Consider the following 19,740-nt stretch of genomic DNA (forward strand, 5'->3'; position numbering starts at 1 on the left):
AATTCCAGGGGGAGGAGTCCACCTGTCAGGGAATAGAAAAAGACAGTTATTGGAATTAAGATCTGTATATTTAACCATAAGCAAAACTCTCCCGGTTAGTGGGAACACTGGGACTCCAGCCCAATCCTTTATTTATAAATATCACATTTACCATGAATTGAATAATGAATTTTTAAATTATGAGTATTTTTCTTGGAGGAAGAGTCCAGTTGTATAAAGTCGTCAATTTATCAAAATATTCAACATATCTATTCTGTAAAACAACAGAAGCCTTGATTTAAGTGGGGGTGAAAAGTCTAAAGTCAGCATTCTTCATTCCCTCCTTTTCTCTTTCCTTCCCACTGTCCCTTCCTCTCTCCCCCACCCTTTCTTTCTTTCTTTTTGCAAATAACTCCTAGAAGGGAGTAGGAAATTAAGGATACATTTATGGGGTGCCACTGCATAGCTCAGCATTTTAATGTATGCTGCCCCATGCTGTGGGTAAGTGACATGAAAAGAACCAGTTTTTGCTTAAGGGCTGCCTATATTGAGAGGGCACCTGATTAGAGCCAAGAACAAACACAGCTGCAATATTATTAATATGAGGTATAAACTTCACTGCGACTGAGTCAGAGAAAGGTTTGTGATTTGCTATAGAATAGCATTCCAGTCATGGGAGAAGCGTATATGTGAAGACTGCAGAGAAAGCCTTCCATAGTCTGTAGTAGATTTTATGTCATTCTTCTCTGTTCCTGAAGGATATAGTTTTTTTCACTTTCCACTTTCCAATTCTGCTTTTGCAAGAAAGCCCTGGAATTCTCTTAGTTTCATCATTCCCCCCTGACAAGTTGCTCACAAGGATTTCCTTGGACTTTTCTTCAAGGAGTTGTAGAGTTCTGATACTGAATCAATTGGACAGCACTAATACGATTAAGTGTCATACTTTCCACTAGAAATGTAACTGGCATTGAAAATGAAACTTTAAAAGTTAGGGGTTTTTTTCTTTTAGAGATAAGCAACTTCCCCAAATTTTCTCCTGCTGAGTCCATAGCCCAAACCCTCTTCCTCAGCCCAAAAGAAGTTATGGAATATGCAGATGCCGGCCCCATTTCCACAAGAAAGAGGAGGATGAGCTGAAGATGGCTGGAAGTGAAGCAAGTGTGAAGATCTGCACTGTCTCTCTCATGCTCCCCATCCTCTCTGTTCTTTACTAAAAAAGATCCTTGTGTTGTAGACAGCTAAGTTAGGCAAAATATTATAGGCAATCAGACAGGCTAGACCCTCAAGAGAGTCAGGACAAAGGTAAAAACACATTACAACTGTGGCTGGAGGGGCATCTGTTGGAGGCCAGGCCTCAAGATAAAGACAAAATGACCAGGCCTAAAATAAGTGGTAACACCTGGTCTGATGACGTCTAGCTAGACATCAGTCACCTCAGTGGGTGACCAAGACCCTCTGACTTATCTCTTCCTAAAAAGTTCTTTGTTCCCTCCATGTATACTTGCTACATGACTTGCTTCCCCATTGGATCAATGTAAACCTAAGTGACTATACTTATAATCTTATTGGTGGACCATAGCAGTAACCCACATTTTACCCATGTGGTTGTGCTCTAGAAAACTTCCCCTGAGAAGTGGGGTCCCCTTCTCCCTCTCAGGAGCTGTATCTTACCCCTCAATAAATATTTCCTACTCTTCCGTTGTTCCTTAGAATTCATTCTTCTATTTTGGGGAACAGGAACTCAGCATGTCAGACATCTAGCAGGTTGGGAGTTATAATATTTCCCCTATATCATTTATAAATCCTATATCATTTCCTATATCACTTGCACCCCTATAAATGGCAAGATGGTGATTTGAGGCAAATAGGCCCCTACATCTCCTCAGAGGTAGCTTTGAATGAATCCTTTCTCCTTTTTAATCAAATATATAGCTTTCTTTGATTTGGTCAGCAGCAAGCAGATGAATCTGAGTGTACGAGCATAAGTGGCCAGTGACAGAAAGAACCATTACAAAAAAAGGCTCTTGCAAGGTCTTACTCAGGGATAGACGCAATGTGGTCAGTATAAAAAACTACAATGTAGGGGCAGAATGTGGCTGTATCTAAGAATTAACACCCAGCAGAGGGCACTCTGTTCTGGGGTCTTACCAACACCACTGTTAAACCTGCAGCCGAGTCCTTGAGTTGCTTCTGACCCCAGTGAATCAGAAGAGATAATGGTTATAACGTACAGTATGCTAGTTCTGAATTAAAGTTTGGGAAATTGCATGTTTGCAGAAGAAATGGGGAAGGAAAGATGCATGGGAAGAGTTGTTGAAGTAGATATATTTAACATCCTTTTAACATCCTTCTGGCTTCTGTTACCAGATGCTCCATCTTCTACCAAAGGATGTAACCCACTAGGGCCCTCCAGCTGCTTTTGCTGTCACACTTCCTTCTTGTGAAGCTTAAAACAAGCACTTGTATCAGAAGTCAATAGAAACACTCACTACAAGCAAAGAAGATATAGGGTGGTGGATACCAAGACATTTTTGAATGCAAATGGTAGAAAGGTTGGTAAGTTATGAGCTTTCCCTTTAAAGGGAATATGAAAATTACTACTTGAAACAACTAGAAAACAATGTGAAATGACAGTCTCTAAAGAAGCACAAAAGTCTGTAAGAACTGACAAAGCAAGAGACTATTTCAGGCTGGGAAGGAAAGGGCACTCAATTGGCATGAAAAGTGTTGACCGGCCAGGGAAACAGCAAAATGTCTAAAATGCATTAGAATGTGGAGTGTGTAAATGAACATTGTGGGAGAAAGCCTTATATTAGAGGACCAGGTTTAAACATTTAGTTTGTTGCCATTGACTGCAAGGAGCCACTATGGATTTTGTCCATGGAAATGGCATGATTAGAGCTGGACTTTGGTAAGTTCATATATTACTTTTAGCCGACGGTAGGTATCCTCTCACCCCATTTTCTGGGACCACCAGAAAGCTATTTTTCTTCTTACTTCCAATAAACATTCTCCTAACATCCTCCTTTTTGTCTGTGATTTCATTCTTTGACTTAGTGCTCAGATTGTATGGTGACAGCTGTTTCATAAGGTTTTATTTTTTTGTCTTTATGCTAGATGCCATTCTGAGATACTTGTGAGATGATCTGATGACTGGGATCTCTTTATAATAAGTTTAGGGAAAGAAAAAGTGGAAAGTGGTGGTGATCAGGGGGCTGAGGAGCCTGGAGAGGGAATGGAAGAAACATGGTTGGTTATGGGCTGATATTGCTGAAGTGGCATAGTGACTATAAAGAGATTTATTATATGATTCACTTGACTTTTGTATATGTTTGAAAATTCCCATAATAAAATGTTTTTAAAAGGAAGAAATAGGGTAATGGCATATATTTCACATGGGTGTTACAAGTATTAAATGAGATATATGTAAAAGTACAACAGTGTCTGCTATATAATAGGATTTTTGAAAAACATTTCCCCTTTTCATTGTTTTTCAGAATATAGCCTCTCTCTCTCTTTCTCCTCTTGAGAGGAGTCATGCAGAATTAGTCTTTGTGATATTCTTCTGCAAAGGTTAAATTGGCTATTGCCTTTATAGGGTTTGTGAAAGACTTAATTCCTCTTTACAGGAAAATCAAAGGCTGGTGACTTTGGGGGAGTTTGGAACTTTAAGTATTAGACTTATTACTCAGGAGGGAAATCACTTTTTTTTTTGTCTTTTGATACAGGGTCTCACTATGTAGCTCAGGCTGTCCTTGAACTCACTGGCCTCGAATTCTCAGAGACCCTCCTGCCTCAGCCACCCAAGTACTGGGATTATAGGTATCCTCTACCACATCCAGCTGAAAATCATCTCTTGAACAATAACAAATATAAATGGAAATATATATTTTATACAAATATAAAATGGAAAGTCAACTGCTCTGGGAGAGCACAATGCTACTCAAGCAGAGACAGGTCTTAAGATATGATTCTTAAGCCCTGTAAGGGATCAAGGCCTACTGCAGGGTGCCTTAGTGCAGCTGCTGATCACCAAAGAATTTTTAAAAAACCAAATAACAGGTGCCAGTCCTACGCATTCCTCTAAAAAAACTCCCTCTTTTATAAAGAAAACTTACCTGAGAGGGAGTTTCTATTCCTTGAAACTTAGTGCTACTGGTTTTATCTGTTGGTCGCTCCCCAAAATAAGTGCTCTCCTATGGAAAAGGGAATAATACACGGTGGTTCCAATGCACTCTTCCCTCTCCTACATTATGCATTGTTAAAATTTATAGGGCACATTATTTCTTTTAGCCAGCAACATTTGGGTAGAAGCTACCCAAAATAACAAATAAAGCCACATAAAAATTTCCCTAGTTCAAAATTCATAAAGGCATGGAATTTTAGAGCTGGAAAGCCTTACAAATTATTTGGTCCAACCTCTCTTCCTACCTTCCATTTTATAGACTAGAAGACTGAGTTCAAAAGAAATCACACGAGCTGTTATGGATACAGTGCAGCCATTTAGAAATAGCACAGTACTGCGGTTCAAGTACCTGCTATCAGTCTAGAGCTCTGGATCAATGGCTTTTAAACATTTTAGTTTTAGCTGGGGATTTAGCTCAGTGGTTCTGGCACCTGCCTTGCAAGCGTAAGGTCCCAAGTTCGATCCTCAGTACCAAAAAAAAAGTTTTAGTTTTAAAGCAACAATCCATATTAATAAACCTGTCACTAACACACACACAGAATACTTCTCCTTTGATACTATTTTGCTCTTTTCCTTTTTATTTAAAAATGCTAATCACAATCCAGTAATTCAATTTTATAACTCACTGATGATAATATAAGCTTTGAAAACCACTACACTAGAATGTCACTTTTTCTTTTACCTCCTTTCCCTTTTTCTTTTTCTCTCCCCTGCCCCACCCCTCTCTCCTCCTCCCTCATGTCCTGCATTGACCCTACTGACCTAGCCGAAGGACCACAGACACTGTGTTATGGGGGTGGGCTATGCGGAATAAGGATAGATAGAACATCCATTTTCAAAACCCGTGTATCTCAAATTAGGAATCAGAAAAGCACAAGGTGGTAGGATTAGAGAGCTGGGTGTGGTGCAGAACCCTCAGCTTCTTTTCTCTAAACTACAGTCCAAAAGATAAGAATTGTTGGGGTTATATTCTGTAAATAGTAACTGCTCAGCAAGATTGTGGCAGTAAGACAACTGAGAACCCTGCTTGAAGAGATAGAAACAGCTTACCTTGTTTCCAAAGAAATATCTAGAGGTGACAGGTCCCCTGTATATGGACTATGCAGAAATAACTATACACATGAGAGACTACATTCTGAGCTGGAAAATGAGTTGACTTAACAATTCTAAGGATGGTCCAGGCCCTTTGGAGAACTTATCCAATTAATCTGGATATTCTTTTTTTTTTTCCTTAAAGACAGGGTAACACTATATATTCCAAGCTGGCCTTGAACTCATTATGTAGCCCAGGCTGGACTTGAACACATGCCGATCCTCCTGTCTCAATCTCCCAAGTTCTGGGCTTATAGGCATCCACCACCACACCTGGCTATTTGATATTTTTGTGAAGAAAGAAATTATATTACTTTCTTGGGGAAGTGAGTGAAGCATCTTATTGAGGTTCTTTGCATTTGTATTACTCATCTCACCCTAATCCTGCCTCTTCTAGGTCCTGCCTTTATTTAAAATGCTGGTAATCTATATATCATAGAGTTTTTGGCATTAATTTTTATTTTTAAAACTAGTGGTTTAAAATGTTATCTATGTTAGTTAATGAGATTTTTGGCATTCCAGTTAAACAGGAAGTATCAAAACCAGGCTTCCTAAAATCTACCTCTCCAATTTCACTTAAGGATTATGACTCGAAGAATAATCTTTTTAAAAAATTAATTTTAGTGGTACACTTTTGACATGCACAATGATAAAATTCATCATAGGGAATGTGTACCTGTACATAATATATCAATTCTTTTTTTCCTATTTTCCTCCCTCCCCTTCAATCCTTCCCCTCCCTCTTTACAAAACTTTGTTTTTATTGTTTTCCTTCTATTCTTTCGCGGTTTTTAAAAATCCCTTATTCCCTCCTTTTCCTTCCCTTCGCCATCCTCTTTCCCTTGTTCGCCTTTCCATTTGAACATTTTCTTTCTGTTTCCCAATGTCTGTCATCCATTTTGGTCCTTATTTACCCTCAAAGAATAGTCTTAATATTCTACCAGTGTTATTTAGGAAACAGCAAATTCAGTCAATAAGATAGAGCATACAGTAACATCTGGCATACCTTTGCAGTTAAAAACAATCTACAGGTAATAAGGCAGGCACAAACCGTAGTTCCAGTTCTTCTTAGAAAAGAAAAGAAGTTAGTTCAAGAAACCATTGTTCACTGTAGAGCTGTGTAAAAATACACTCAGAAATATTCAGAGTGCATTTTATATTGATTTTCTTTCACCCTGAATGCATTTTTAATTCAGAATTAGCCAGAGTGTTTTCTTCTGGAATTCATTATCCTAACTGTGGGCGTGGTTCATGTGCTCATGCATATTTTTCCTCAATCACTAATGATAAGCAGTGCAGTAAAGGAAAATGTAATCAGCTCTCCTCTAGGACTCCAAAGCTAAAGCTCTACTTCTTAAGAACCAATTATACACTCTACTTTTGTAACTGACACAAATAAAATACCTATAAAAGACAAAACATGATCAGAACCCAAAACACCATCTATCACGAGCAATACCTCTTATTCCATCCATTTTACCTAATAGTTTTAATTGTATGAAAAGTTTCCAAACATAATGAATACAAAGAGAACAGTATAATGAGCCCCCATGGGCCTGTTCTGCAGATTCTATTATTATCAGCATTTTACTATACTTCTTTAATTTCTCTTTTCCCTTCCTTGCCTTCTTCCTTCTGTTTTTCTTTCTGCTACAGGATTTTAAAGCAAATCTCTGACTTCATGCATCATGTCACTTCATTTTCAAAGTCTTTTGTTTTTATTCTAATTTATACTTTTGTTCTGTCTACAAAAATTGCACTTTGAAAAAAATATGTTGCTTTTTTAAAAAATGTAACAATTTGTAGCTTTTGACCTAGGCAGAACACACTGATCTTAATCATGTAATTCCCAACTTACCTTTTAACCTGGGACACTAAATTTTGTTCTTTAAAAAATTTTAATGAAACATTAAACTGATTTTGCAACTAACAATTGAATAACACTATTCTAATCTGGGTACTTCTAAAGAGAAGTTTATACCATTTCCTGCTATGATTAAAAATAAAAGCTTCTTGGGCCAGGAATTTAGCTCAGTGGTTTCACCACCTGCTGCACAAGGACCCGACTTCGATCCCCAGTACCAAAATAAATAAAAGCTTCTTGTTCCAAGAGGGTACCAAGTATTAGACTCTTGCCTCTTATATACAACAACTTTTAAAATTTCAATTGTGGAAGACATCTCTGGGTCTCTGTAACTGATTTTTTTTCATTTGAAAGAAACTTGGAAATTTCCTTTAACAGTTATACCTTGAGCAGAATCCTGTCCTCTCATTCAGCAAAGCAGTAAAGCAAGGAGTCATAAAAATGCTATATACCGGTGCATGGTTTAGATACTTTACTGTAACTCAGACATAAGTATACTTTAATTCATTAAAATTCTAATATTGAACAAAGAGTTTAACTTTTTAAATATGAGTTCTGTCTTGGAAAAGCCAGGCTCACTGTATGAAGGCCAGTATATCATCTATAATCTCTCATTACAGATTCTTTACAGAAAGCTAGGTGTAGACTCTTTCTAGAATTTTCTACTACAATTTTTCTCTCAGTATTTTTAGTGGTCCTGCTTGCATTTGGTTCAGCCATGATTTTGGTTGTTGCCTTTCAACTTCATTAAGTAGTCCTGAAACATTCAACTTAGTCTTCACAAAATTAAAATTCTTTCTCCTTTAACATTTACAGATTTACATAATATTTGACATAATTGTCATAATTAGAAATGGCATGGGGCCGGGAATTTAGCCCAGTGGTTTTGCCGCCTGCCTCGCAAGCGCAAAGTCCCAAGTTCTATCTCCGGTACCGAAAAAAAGAAAGAAAGAAATGTAAACTATTTAACTTCCTGACTTTTTTTTTATAATCCTGGGCCCTTAACTTTTTGACTTTAAAAATTAAGGAAAAGTAGGAAAGTTCATTAACTTAACAAAAAGAATATGTACCTACCAGGTACACCATTTTAATGCCATGATGTCAATAGCATTCCCTTTAAAGGTAAGAATTAAACAAAAGTGCCCACTATTCACTGCATCCATTAACTTTCTACTTCAGGGTGTAGGTAGTATTACAAAAGAAGAAAAACAAAAGAGGTGGGATTAAAATAGAAGAAACAAACTTTCATTATTTTCAGACTAGAAAAATTCCAGATAAATCTATAGCGTAACTCCTAAAACTAATGAGAGAATTTAGAAAGAATGCAGGCTATTAGGTCAACATAAAAAAAACAAACACTTCAGCTAAACCAAGAATGTGGTTTGATATCTTTGGAGTAATTATAAAAAGATTTGTGGGGAGGGGAGAGTGGTTCAGTGGTAGAGTGTTTGCCTAGCATGCACAAGGTCCTGCATTCCATCCCCAGTACTGCAATAAATATGTATACAAATAACTAAATAAATTTTTGAAGCTGATGATAGCGGTTAAAAAGGAAAGAATTATAAAAATTCAATCAAGACTCCAACATGGTTAATTAGAGACGCACATCAGAGACCCTCATACAAGAGACACCAGATAATGCAAGTATTCTGAAACAAGGAAGATAAACAGATCCAGATATAGAAAATTAAGCTGGAAGACTAATTCTCCAGCTTGATTCAAATACCTAGGCTGTGGAAAAAGGGAATTAGGGTCACCACTGGTCCACAGTTCCCCCACAACCTCTAGCCAATGAACATGCCATCTTTGGAGCAGCTCTAACAGCATGAAGGAAGACAATACTACTATAGATGTCAGACTTCTGAGACAGGCCCCCTACAAACTCTCCTTCCCACCTGGAAGAAGAAACCCAAGCTGGGAGCTAACTGCAGGTAGGGGCCTAGGGAAACTGCAAATTGCAACCATAGAAAGGGACAGCAGCCCCCAAACAGGCAATGCCTCCCCACCCCATCACCTCCTCAAACACCAAGGAACACTGTCCCTGAAGCAACCTACCCCCTGCCCACTGCTCAGCATGGAAAAGAAAAGCTGCCCCCACCTCTGCCCTAGCCAGAGAGAGGCTAAATACTACAAACTGTGGGCATCACTGAGCTTGCTGGTAGGGACATGTGGATTGCATCCCTGGAAACCTAGGGGTGTGCAGGGGAGGGTGGGGTATTCAATGGAGCCAGACTAGAGTGCTTTAACTTGAATGGTAGCATTCATGGCCACACGAGATAACCCTTAACAGAACTGTGCTTAGTGGATCTAAATAAAACTACAAATTAACAGGTTCCAACAACCTCACAGCTTCTCTCAGTCTCATATAATACTTCCTTCCCTCTGCATCCTTTCTTCTGCCTCCACAAATCTTCTATCAAACCCCTTAAAACTAACCTTTTACTTCAGCCATAAAAATACCTCCAACAGGTCTGACACCTTATTTTTCACTGACATTTCTCTTATCTCCCTCTCCTCTTAATGATTTATCCCATTTCTTTCCCTCTTTCTCTTTCTTTCCCCCATCCCTCCACAAGCCAGACTGAATGCTACTAGTAATATATGGCACCATGTAAACCAAATAAGCAAAAATAATCGAAACAAGGATAACTCCCAGCCTACTAGATATCTGAAATGCCAGTTTGTGTTCTCTAAAATTAAGAGTTCTAGGAAGAATAGAGGTTAAGAGTTAAGGAAAATTTACTGAGGGAAAGACAGCTTCTGCCTGAGAGGGATGGGAGAGGAGACATTGAGAGTGGGTTGCCGGTCCACTTCTCTTCTCAAAGGTGTTTTATGGGGCAAAGCCACGAGGTAAGGCAGGTACAAAGTGGAACAAAACTAAGATCCAGTGGAAAATCACAAGGTGGGCATGAGCTGGGCCAAAACCATGATCAACCAATGAGATTATAAGTACAGTCACCCAGGTAATATTGATTAAATGGAGATCAGATGGAGAATCTGGTCATATAGCTTCCCTGGGGGAAGTATGTGGGTGTAGTAGCTTTTCTCTTTTTAATGTTAACCCTCAGTAAATGTGTCTTGTTTTCTATGCTGAGAGTCCAGCCCTGCCCAACTGTCTTAAATATTTTTTAACTTAGCTGTCTGCTAAGTATTAGCAGTATAGTAGAGTCTGTAAGGTGCATTGACAAAAGGACAACATTGTCAAATTTTGATGTATAGTTGGATCTGTGGATGCTGTTATAACCAGTAAAAGTTCTCTTACACCACAGTGACTAGGTCTAATCCAATTAAACTAAATAGGTTGAAGTGGTGGATAATATCTCTCGACAAATAAAGCCAAGATCACATCACTGGAAAACAGAACCTAACTAAAAAGACATCTTCATACCAACAACAAAGACTCTTCACTTTGATGGACCCCAACTCTTAGCACACATACAAAAAATAGGAACATAAAGAAACAAGGCAACAATATGCCTACAGAGACTCCTAACGGTTTCAAAACAGATCCAAGCGGCATTGATGGAGAGGAAATCAAACACTGAATAGCTGAGCTGTGCAAAATGATCAGTGAGGAAGCAAAGAAGCTGGGCAAACTCAAAGATGACATAGCCAGATTGTGGAACTGACAAACTGACCAATGTGGTTAAAGATGAGTCAAATAAAAAAAATCAAAGGAGCTAATCAAAAGAATTCAGAACATGAATGACAAATTTACCAAAGAAACAGGTCCATGAAAAGATATGAAACATAAATCTTGGAGAAAAATAATTTTTCTGAATACAGGTACTTCTCATTTAATGACCTGTTTGTTATTATTATAATTATAATTATAATTATTATTTTGAGACAGGGTCTCTCTACATTGTCCAAGCTGGACTTGAACTTATTATGTAGGTCAGGCTGGCTCAAACTCAGGGCGATCTTCCTGCCTCAGTCTTCCAAGAGCTGGGATTACAGGCCTGCAGCACCACACCCAGAATGATCTACCAATTTAGTGACTGTTCATGCTAGCACTGTTCAGACTTACAACCCTCTGCTTGGATTTATGATCTGCTTTTTTTTGGTATAGTTCTATAATCTGTTTTATAGTCCTCTCCTCCCTTGCCTCTTCGTTCTCCTCTTTTTTGGGGGGGGGGGGTATGGTATTGTTTATACAGTACTCTAATTTTTTTTTCAATTTTTTTTTTTTTTGGTACCAGGGATCAAACTTGGGTCCTTGTGCCTGCACAGCAGGCAGCAAAACCACTGAGCTAAATCCTAAATCCTCGGTCCACAGTACTCTAATTTTTGCTGATTGTATTGCACAATAGCTTTATGTTCTGTTATACATTACAGTACTGCATGGAAGAGTTAAACAAATGAAAGAAAAGTCATCAAGTTGGAGTTTCCTTTGATCATTTCTTTGTTCTAAATATTGTAATGTAAATACAGTACTATATACAATTCCTCATTTAGCAAATTCATCTAGTGACCTAGTCTGTACATGAACAATAGAAGTGACCAACATGAGAACAAAATCACTGAGGGCAGGCATAAGGAAATATACTCAGAGATACTTTAAAAACAATAGGAGAGCAAGGAAAATTGATCCAACCACTACTAGATGATGCTGACAAGACTAACCATAGACTAATTATAGAGAAAAATTAGAGGGCTTCATGCACAGAATAAAAAGACCAATGTACAGAAATCATAGAAAAATCCAAGTACATGCAGAGAACTCAACATACAACTAAAAGACACATATAAAACTCCACACAGAGTAGCGCGGAACACGCCGAATCAGGCCACTTGCAGACAGGCAGGTCTGCGCACGCCCTACAGAGGTCCCGAGTCACGACTCGCCAAATCAGCCTATGCCCCGGCAACAATCCCCCGGACCCCCCCACCCCCGCTCCTCTGTACAGGCACCTGGTTCCACACTACAAAGACTCAGAGGACACCAGAACACCAGACCACAGTACTGAGTCCCTCTGTTGCCAGCCCAGAGGTAGGGGCTTCTGAGCCACCATCCCACTGCTCCTGGTCCAGAGGAAGGGGCTTCTGGGACTCCATCCCACTGTTCCTGGACCAGAGGAAGGGGCTTCCGGGCCATCCCTCCCGCTGGTCCCAGCCCACAGGAAAGGGCTTTTGGGTCACCACCCCTACCGCTGCTCCCGGCCCCTGCCTCACCTATCCCAGCTCAGAGGAGGTAATCCAGGAAGGCGCCAACAGCCCCCCCCAGTCGAAATGAGAAAACACATAAATGTCTCAAAACCAGACTTCCAGATCACCTACAGCAACCCCAACGGGAAATGAGATGGAACACTCTGATAACCACCTGGACCCACTGAACTGGCAACAAAAGGGGATCGGGAAAAAATGAAATCAGAAATAATTTCTCAGATAACAGGAGAAATTGTGCCCCTAGTGCAAGACATGATTAATAAATCTAGAGAGGAGCTCAGGAACATGATGGAATCCCAACATAGGAAACAAATGGAATCCATAAAACAGATGCAAATAGATTTTCAGGACATGAAAAACACTGAAAGTCTACACAGCAGAATGAGCCAATGTGAGGACAGAATTTCAGATATAGAAGATAAGATTTATCTGACCAGGAAAAGAAAAATTGCTTCAAAATTACAAGGGAACATGAGAAATCAATCCAGCAGCTGCTAGATGATGCAAAGAAGAATAACATAAGACTGAATGGAGTCAAGGAAGAAGCAGGAGAGAGTGGAGATGACATAAAAAGTTTCTTCAAAGAAATAATGGCAGAAAACTCCCCAAGCAGGGGAAAAGAGCTTGACATACAGATAAGTGAGGCATATAGGACTCCAAATAGCCTTGATCAAAAAAAACTACATATAGGCTTATAATTGTTTAGATTCCAGAAACAACAGAAGAACAAAGTTCTACGAGCAGTTAAAGAAAAGAAACAAATCACATAAAAAGGAAAGCCCATCAGAATCACAGCAGACTTCTCAACACAAACCATCAAGGCAAGAAGAGCTTGGAGTGACATATTCCAAGCCCTAAAAGAAAACACCCTCCAACCCAGATTAATGTACCCTGCAAAACTATCTTTCAAAACGGATGGAGAAATAAAATACTTTCATGACAAAGAACACCTTAGGAACTTCGTGAATGCCAAACCAGCATTCCAAAGAATTTACACAATTTGCTAGGAACAGACATTGAGGATCACAACCCCAGGAAGCAAAGCAGAATGAACCCATCTAGCATGACAAGAAATTAAATGTAAATGGGGAGAACCCAACAAAAAGAAAAAGTCATGGCAATGATAAGTCAGTACGTTTCAGTTGTAACCATCAATGTTAATGGTCTCAATTCACCAATCAAAAGAAATAGACTGGCAGAATGGGTCAAGAAGCAAAATCCAACAATATGCTGCATACAAGAAACACACTTAATTCAAAAGGAATCTCATAGACTGAAAGTTAAAGGGTGGAAAAAAAATACTCCATGCAACAGGAACCCGAAAAAAAGCAGGAATAGTTATCCTCTTTGCAGATCAAGTAGATTTCAAACCAATACTGATGAAGAGAGATGAAGAAGGACACTACATCCTTGTAAAGGGAAGAATCCAAGAGGAAGAGATGACAATCAGAAATATCTATGCACCAAACACTAGTGCGCCCAACTATATAAAACAAATACCGACATGAAAAGTCATACATGCACTAATACTATTGTACTGGGGGACCTCAACACCCCACTGTCACACATAGATCAACTAGACAATAAATAAGTCATGAAATAGTAGAACTCAATCGAACTCTTGAACAAATGAACTTAACAGATATTTACAGTCTTCCACCCCACAAAATCAGAATACACATTCCTTTCAGCTGTACAAGGGTCGTTCTCCAAAATAGACCACATACTTGCTCATAGGACATGTTTAACTAAGTGCAAAGCAATCGAAGTTATTCCCTGTATATTATCAGACCATAGTGCTATGAAATTGGAGATCCATTGCAAAAGCAACCACAAGAATTACATAAACAAATGGAAACTGAATAGCACACTTGTGAATAGCCAACGGGTCACAGAGGAAATTAAAGAAGAAATCAGACAGTTCCTTCAATTAAATGACAACACAATTGGAATCTATTGGACACAATGAAAGCAGTCTTATGAGGGAAATTCATAGCAGTGAATACTGAGGAAAACAGAAACGAGGCCAGTTAAACAATCTGATGTTGAACCTCAAGTTTCTAGAAAAAGAGCAGGACAAAGCCAAAGCTCATACAAAGGAGGAAATTATAAAGATCAGAACAGAAATCCATGCAATGGAGACTAACAGAAAGATGCAAAGAAATCAGTGAAGCAAAGAGTTGATTCCTCAAAAGAATAATCAAAATCAACAAACCCTTAGCCAAGCTTATCAGAAAAAGGAAAGAAAAGGCCCAAATCCATGCAACTAGCACTGAAAAGGATGAAATTAAAATGGACCCAGAAGAAATCCAGAGGATCATCAATACCTACTTACAGAACTTATACATCAATAAGGTGGAAAGCACAGAGGAAATGGATAAATTCATAGATACGTATTAATTACCGAAGTTGAAGGAAGAAGAGCTAAAAATTCTAAACAACCCAGTATCAACCAATGAAATTGAAAATGTAATTAAAATCTTACCAACTAAGAAAAGCCCAGGTCCTGATGGATTCACTGCCGAATTCCACAAGATATTGAGAGAGGAACTACTGCCACTACTGTTTAAACTCTTCAATGAAATTGAAAGGGAAACAGTACTCCCGAATTCATGCCTGGAAGCACCACCTTGATCCCCAAGGCAGAGAAAGACCCAACCGAAAAAGAGAACTATAGGTCAATCTCACTAATGAACATAGATACAAAAATTCTTAATAAGATAATGGCAAATAAAATGCAGAAGATCAAGAAGATCATACACCCTGAATAAGCGGGATTCATCCCGCGGATGCAGGGATGGTTCAACATACAAAAATCAATGTAATACACTATATCAATAGAGCCAAGGACGAAAACCATATGATCATCTCAAGAGATAAAGAAATAGCATTTTAAACAATCCACCACGCATTTGTGATAAAAACCCTACAAAAAATTGGAACAGACGGCGTCTTCCTCAATCAGATAAAACCATCTATGAAAAACCAACAGCCGATATCATACTAAATGGTCAAAAACCAATATCCTTCACACGAAAATCAGGAACAACACAATGATGTGCACTATCACCACTCCTGTTCACCATAATTTTGGAAACAGCCACAGCAATTAGAAAAGTGAAAGAAATAAAAGGAATGAAGATAGGAAATGAAGTCAAATTGTTATTATTTGCAGATGACATGATGCTCTATATAGAAGACTCCAAGAACTCCACCAAAAGTCTTCTGGACTTAAATTCAGTACAGTAGCTGGATACAAGGTCAACAGACAAAAATCAATAGCTTTCCTCTACATGAACAACAGACTCACTGAGAGAGAAATAAGGCAAATAATTCCTTTCACAATAGCATCCAAAAGACTGAAACACCTAGGAATCAACCTAACGAAAGAAATCAAAGACCTCGTCTCTGAAAACTATGGCACTCTGAAAAGAAAGATTGATGACATCAGAAAATGGAAAGACATCTCCTGCTCCTGGGTAGGAAGTATCAACATAGTGAAAAATGGTCATTCTTCCAAATCTGCTATAGATTCAATGTAATCCCAATTGAAATCCCAGCAGCATACTTAGACCTTGAGAAAACAATCCAAAAATTCATTTGATGGGCCAGGGATTTAGCTCAGTGTCATCACACCTGCCTCGGAAGCAAAAGGTCCTGAGTTTGAGCCCCAGTACCAAATAAACAAAAAAGAAGTTCATTTGGAACAAAAAGACCTAAAATAGCAAAAGCAATTGTAGGCAGCAGAGGCATGGCAGGGGGTATCAAACCTCCAACTTGAAAGTATCCTACAAAGTTACTGTGGTTAAAAACAGCATGGTACTGGCAAAGAAACAGACCTGAGGACCAGTGGAACAGATTAGAAGATACAGAAGCAACTCAAGACACACTCAGCCACCTCATCTTCAACAAAGGAGCCAAACACTCTCACTGGAAGAAAGATAGCCTCTTTAATAAATGGTGCTGGAAAAATTGTGTTTCAACTTGCCAAAGATTAAAACTAGACCTATATCCGCCACCATGCACTAAACTAAAATCAAAATGCATTAAAGATCTAAATATTAAAAGAGAAACACTGACCCAGCTGGAACAGAGGTTAGGTAGAACTCTTGAAGACACTGGGGTAGGAAAAGATATTATGAACAAAAACCTCATTTGCCCGTGAACTAGCATAAACAATAACTGAGATCTTGTCTTATTAAAAAGCTTCTGTACTGCAAGAGAAACCACAGTGTGAAAAGACCCACAATCTGTGAAAAAAAATTTCACCTGCTGTTTCTCAAAGGTCTACTATCTAGAATCTATAACTTTTAAAAATCAGACTTCCCAAATTTAAAGACGCAATCCAAAAATGGGCATCTGAAATGAACAGACTTTTCTCAGATAAGGAAGTAGAAATAGCAAATAAACATATGAAAAACTTTTCAACATCCCTGGTCATTCACGTGATGCCACTGAAAATGCTGAGATTCCACTTCTATAAAGAATGGCTGCTACCATGAAAACAACCAATAACAAATGCTGGTGGGGCTGTGGGGAAAGAGGAACCGTGCTCCACTGCTGGTGAGACTGTAGACTGGTACAACCACTGTCGAAATCGTTATGGAGATACCCCAAAGAACTAGGACTGGAAGTCCCATTTGACCCCGCTATTGCACTGCTGGGGATCTTCCCCAAAGAATTAAAAGAATCATACCAAAGTCCTATATGTGCACCCATATTCATAGCAGCACAATTTGTAATAGCTAAAACTTGGAAGCAGCGCGATTGTCCATCAACTAGAGACTGGATTAAAAAAAAATAATGTGGGGTTTTTTAAATATAAAATGGAGTACTAGGGGCTGGGGATATAGCTCAGTTGTTCTGCTGCCTGCCTCGCAAGCCCAAGGGCCCAACTTTGATCCAGGGTAACAAAATCAAACAAATAAATAAAATGAAGTACTACTCAGCCATAAAAAATGAGAAATTAGAGACATTTATAGCTAAATGGGTGCAAATTGAGGCCATGTTCCTAAGTAAAATAAATACACACGTGTAAATACCAAGTAGTTTCTCTAGAGTGAGAAACTGAATGTGTAAATAAGGACTAAAAGGTATAATAATATGAAATCGGAAAAGGTGCAAAGGGGAAGGGAAGTGTGAGGGGTAGGGGAAAGGAAAGAAGGGAATGGAATTAATATGAGTAAATGAAAAACTGAAAAAATATTTGTAAATAGGGAAGATGGAGGGGTTGAAGGGAGGGCAGGGGAATGGGGTAAAAACAAGAACCAAGAAAGGTTATGTAAAGGTGCAGATTTCCAATGATGAATGTAATTATATTGTATATCTAAACAGCACCAATAAAATTATTTTTTAAAAAAGCAATACGTACTGACGGGTAAGGATGAAGAATGATAAATCCCTTCTACACTGCTTGCTTGAAAGTAAATTACTATAGTCACTACAGAAATCAGTGTGGAGTTCTTTTAAAAACTAAACATAGAGCTACCATTTGGTCCAGTGATACTATTTCTTGATATTTAACCAGAGCAACTGAAGCCAGCATACTATAGGGAGACGTGTATACCCATGTTTATTGCATCATGATTCACAATAGTCAAGATATTGAACAGGACTATATGCCCATCAACAGATGAGTGGAAAAAGAAAACGTGGTACGTAAACAAAATGGGGTATTGGTCTGTCACAGCAAGAACAAAATTCTATCATTTGCAAAAAACTGGAAAGATCTATCATGTTGAGTGAAATAAGCCAAATTCTAAAAGACAAATATCCCATATTCTCCTTGACATGTGGAATTTTAAAAAGATGAGAAGGTAGAAAGGAGACTGTTAGACTAGAGGGAAGGAATAAAGGTGTGTGGGTAGGGCTGTGTAATAGGGAGGATGGATATAAGTAATAAATATATTCATCAACCCTCCCAGTATAAAACTAAGGAGGATGGTGGGCCAAAAGAGGTAATGCAAAATGAAAATGATTGAAGTATGCTATCTGCATGTACAAATCTGCCAAAATAAAACTTCTAATTCTGTATAACTAATAAAAAAATAGAAAAGGTGAAAACTGAAAAATTTTTACACTGAAAACTACCAGAATTTCTAACAAATTAAGTCTCTAAATAAATGTACAGATATTCTGTTTTCAAAAAAATGGAAAATTACTTGTTAATTGAAAAAGAAAAAAAGAATAGCCTTAAATTAAAAAGTGCTCTGACATTCTGAAATTGTATGCCATTTTATTTTGATATAAACAGGCAAATAAAAATGAAGAAACCCAAATAGTAAATAAGGGAAAATACATTCAACTTCCTTAGCTCTTTTTCCCCTACTTTTCTCCCTTATTCTCTCCCTTTCTCCTTCTCTCACTTTATTTCTTTTCTTCCTTCCCTTGCTTCAGTCTCCAAGCTATTTTCCAATGTTAACAACAATTAATACTGATTAATAGCACTGCGTATCTTGTTCTTATACTTCAATATATTTTGTCAATTTCTTCCTTTCTTTTTGCTTTGCAGTACTGGGGATTGAATCCAGTATTTCACACATGTTAGGCAAGTGCTGTATCACTGAGTTATATCCCAGCTCTATCTTTTCAATTTCTTAGAAAAAAAACAAACATTATTACCTTTGCCTCCCTTACAGTGAACTGCAACAATGTTTTCCTTATCTTAACCCATCCATTCCTCTACTTCCTTGGAGAACAATAACATCTCCCTGATTCCAAATATAAGATTTTTAGTTGAATTAAAATATTTCCAAAAAATCAAGCCCAGTGTATTTAGCCCTTTTCTGATAGACAAGGTAGCATAAAACTTACTTTAGAGTGGGGACATTGTGATCATCAATCTTAATTCGATGGACCCTATAATGGAAGTGCTTAGGATCATAAGCTCTTTCACCTAAAAGAAATAGTAGATATATCTCTCTGCCTAAAAGCATAGCAAATGATGAAATCATAAATGAGTTAGAAATTCCATATCCATTTTCAAAAGAAGCTTTCTGAGTTGAAATCTGCTCTAAAACAATCATGAGTCTCAAAACCATAAGGAGACAGTGGTTTGTCAGGTAATCTGAACTCAATTTTGTTTGATAGGCATCACATTTAAATTTCTAGCTGTCTACTCATATCACTATAAGATAGTTAGAAACCATGGAGCAGAGGCAAATATAGCTGGCCAAAATTATTGCCTCTGAAAACATCTACTTGATATACACACTCAACAGACAAGAGTGGTAAACTGGGGTATAATCTGTTTTCTACAGAGTTTGTGTTGATGCCACTGTTTTTTTTTACATCAAGTGCCCTGCTGTCATCACAACCCACTCCTGGCAGTTTAGGGAGCACGTTTGTTGACTTGTCCTCAACACAGTGTTGCACAGAAACCAGAAATTTCCTATACTTAATTCCATTGGAGCACATCTTCCTTAAATGGTTCACTTCCACCCCTTTCCCC

The 19,740-nt window shown here is 38.2% G+C and overlaps 1 pseudogene; it reads right to left on the reverse strand.

Moving 5' to 3' along the window:
- LOC147821719 (phosphatidylinositol 3,4,5-trisphosphate 3-phosphatase TPTE2-like) overlaps positions 1-19,185 on the reverse strand; it is a 30,719-nt pseudogene extending 11,534 nt beyond the window's left edge.
- Positions 19,186-19,740: the final 555 nt, after the last annotated feature.

This window comes from Heterocephalus glaber, unplaced genomic scaffold (assembly GCF_053883595.1).
Source record: "Heterocephalus glaber isolate CG9 unplaced genomic scaffold, H.glaber_assembly_v1.0 deba00001720, whole genome shotgun sequence".
NCBI lineage: Eukaryota > Metazoa > Chordata > Mammalia > Rodentia > Bathyergidae > Heterocephalus > Heterocephalus glaber.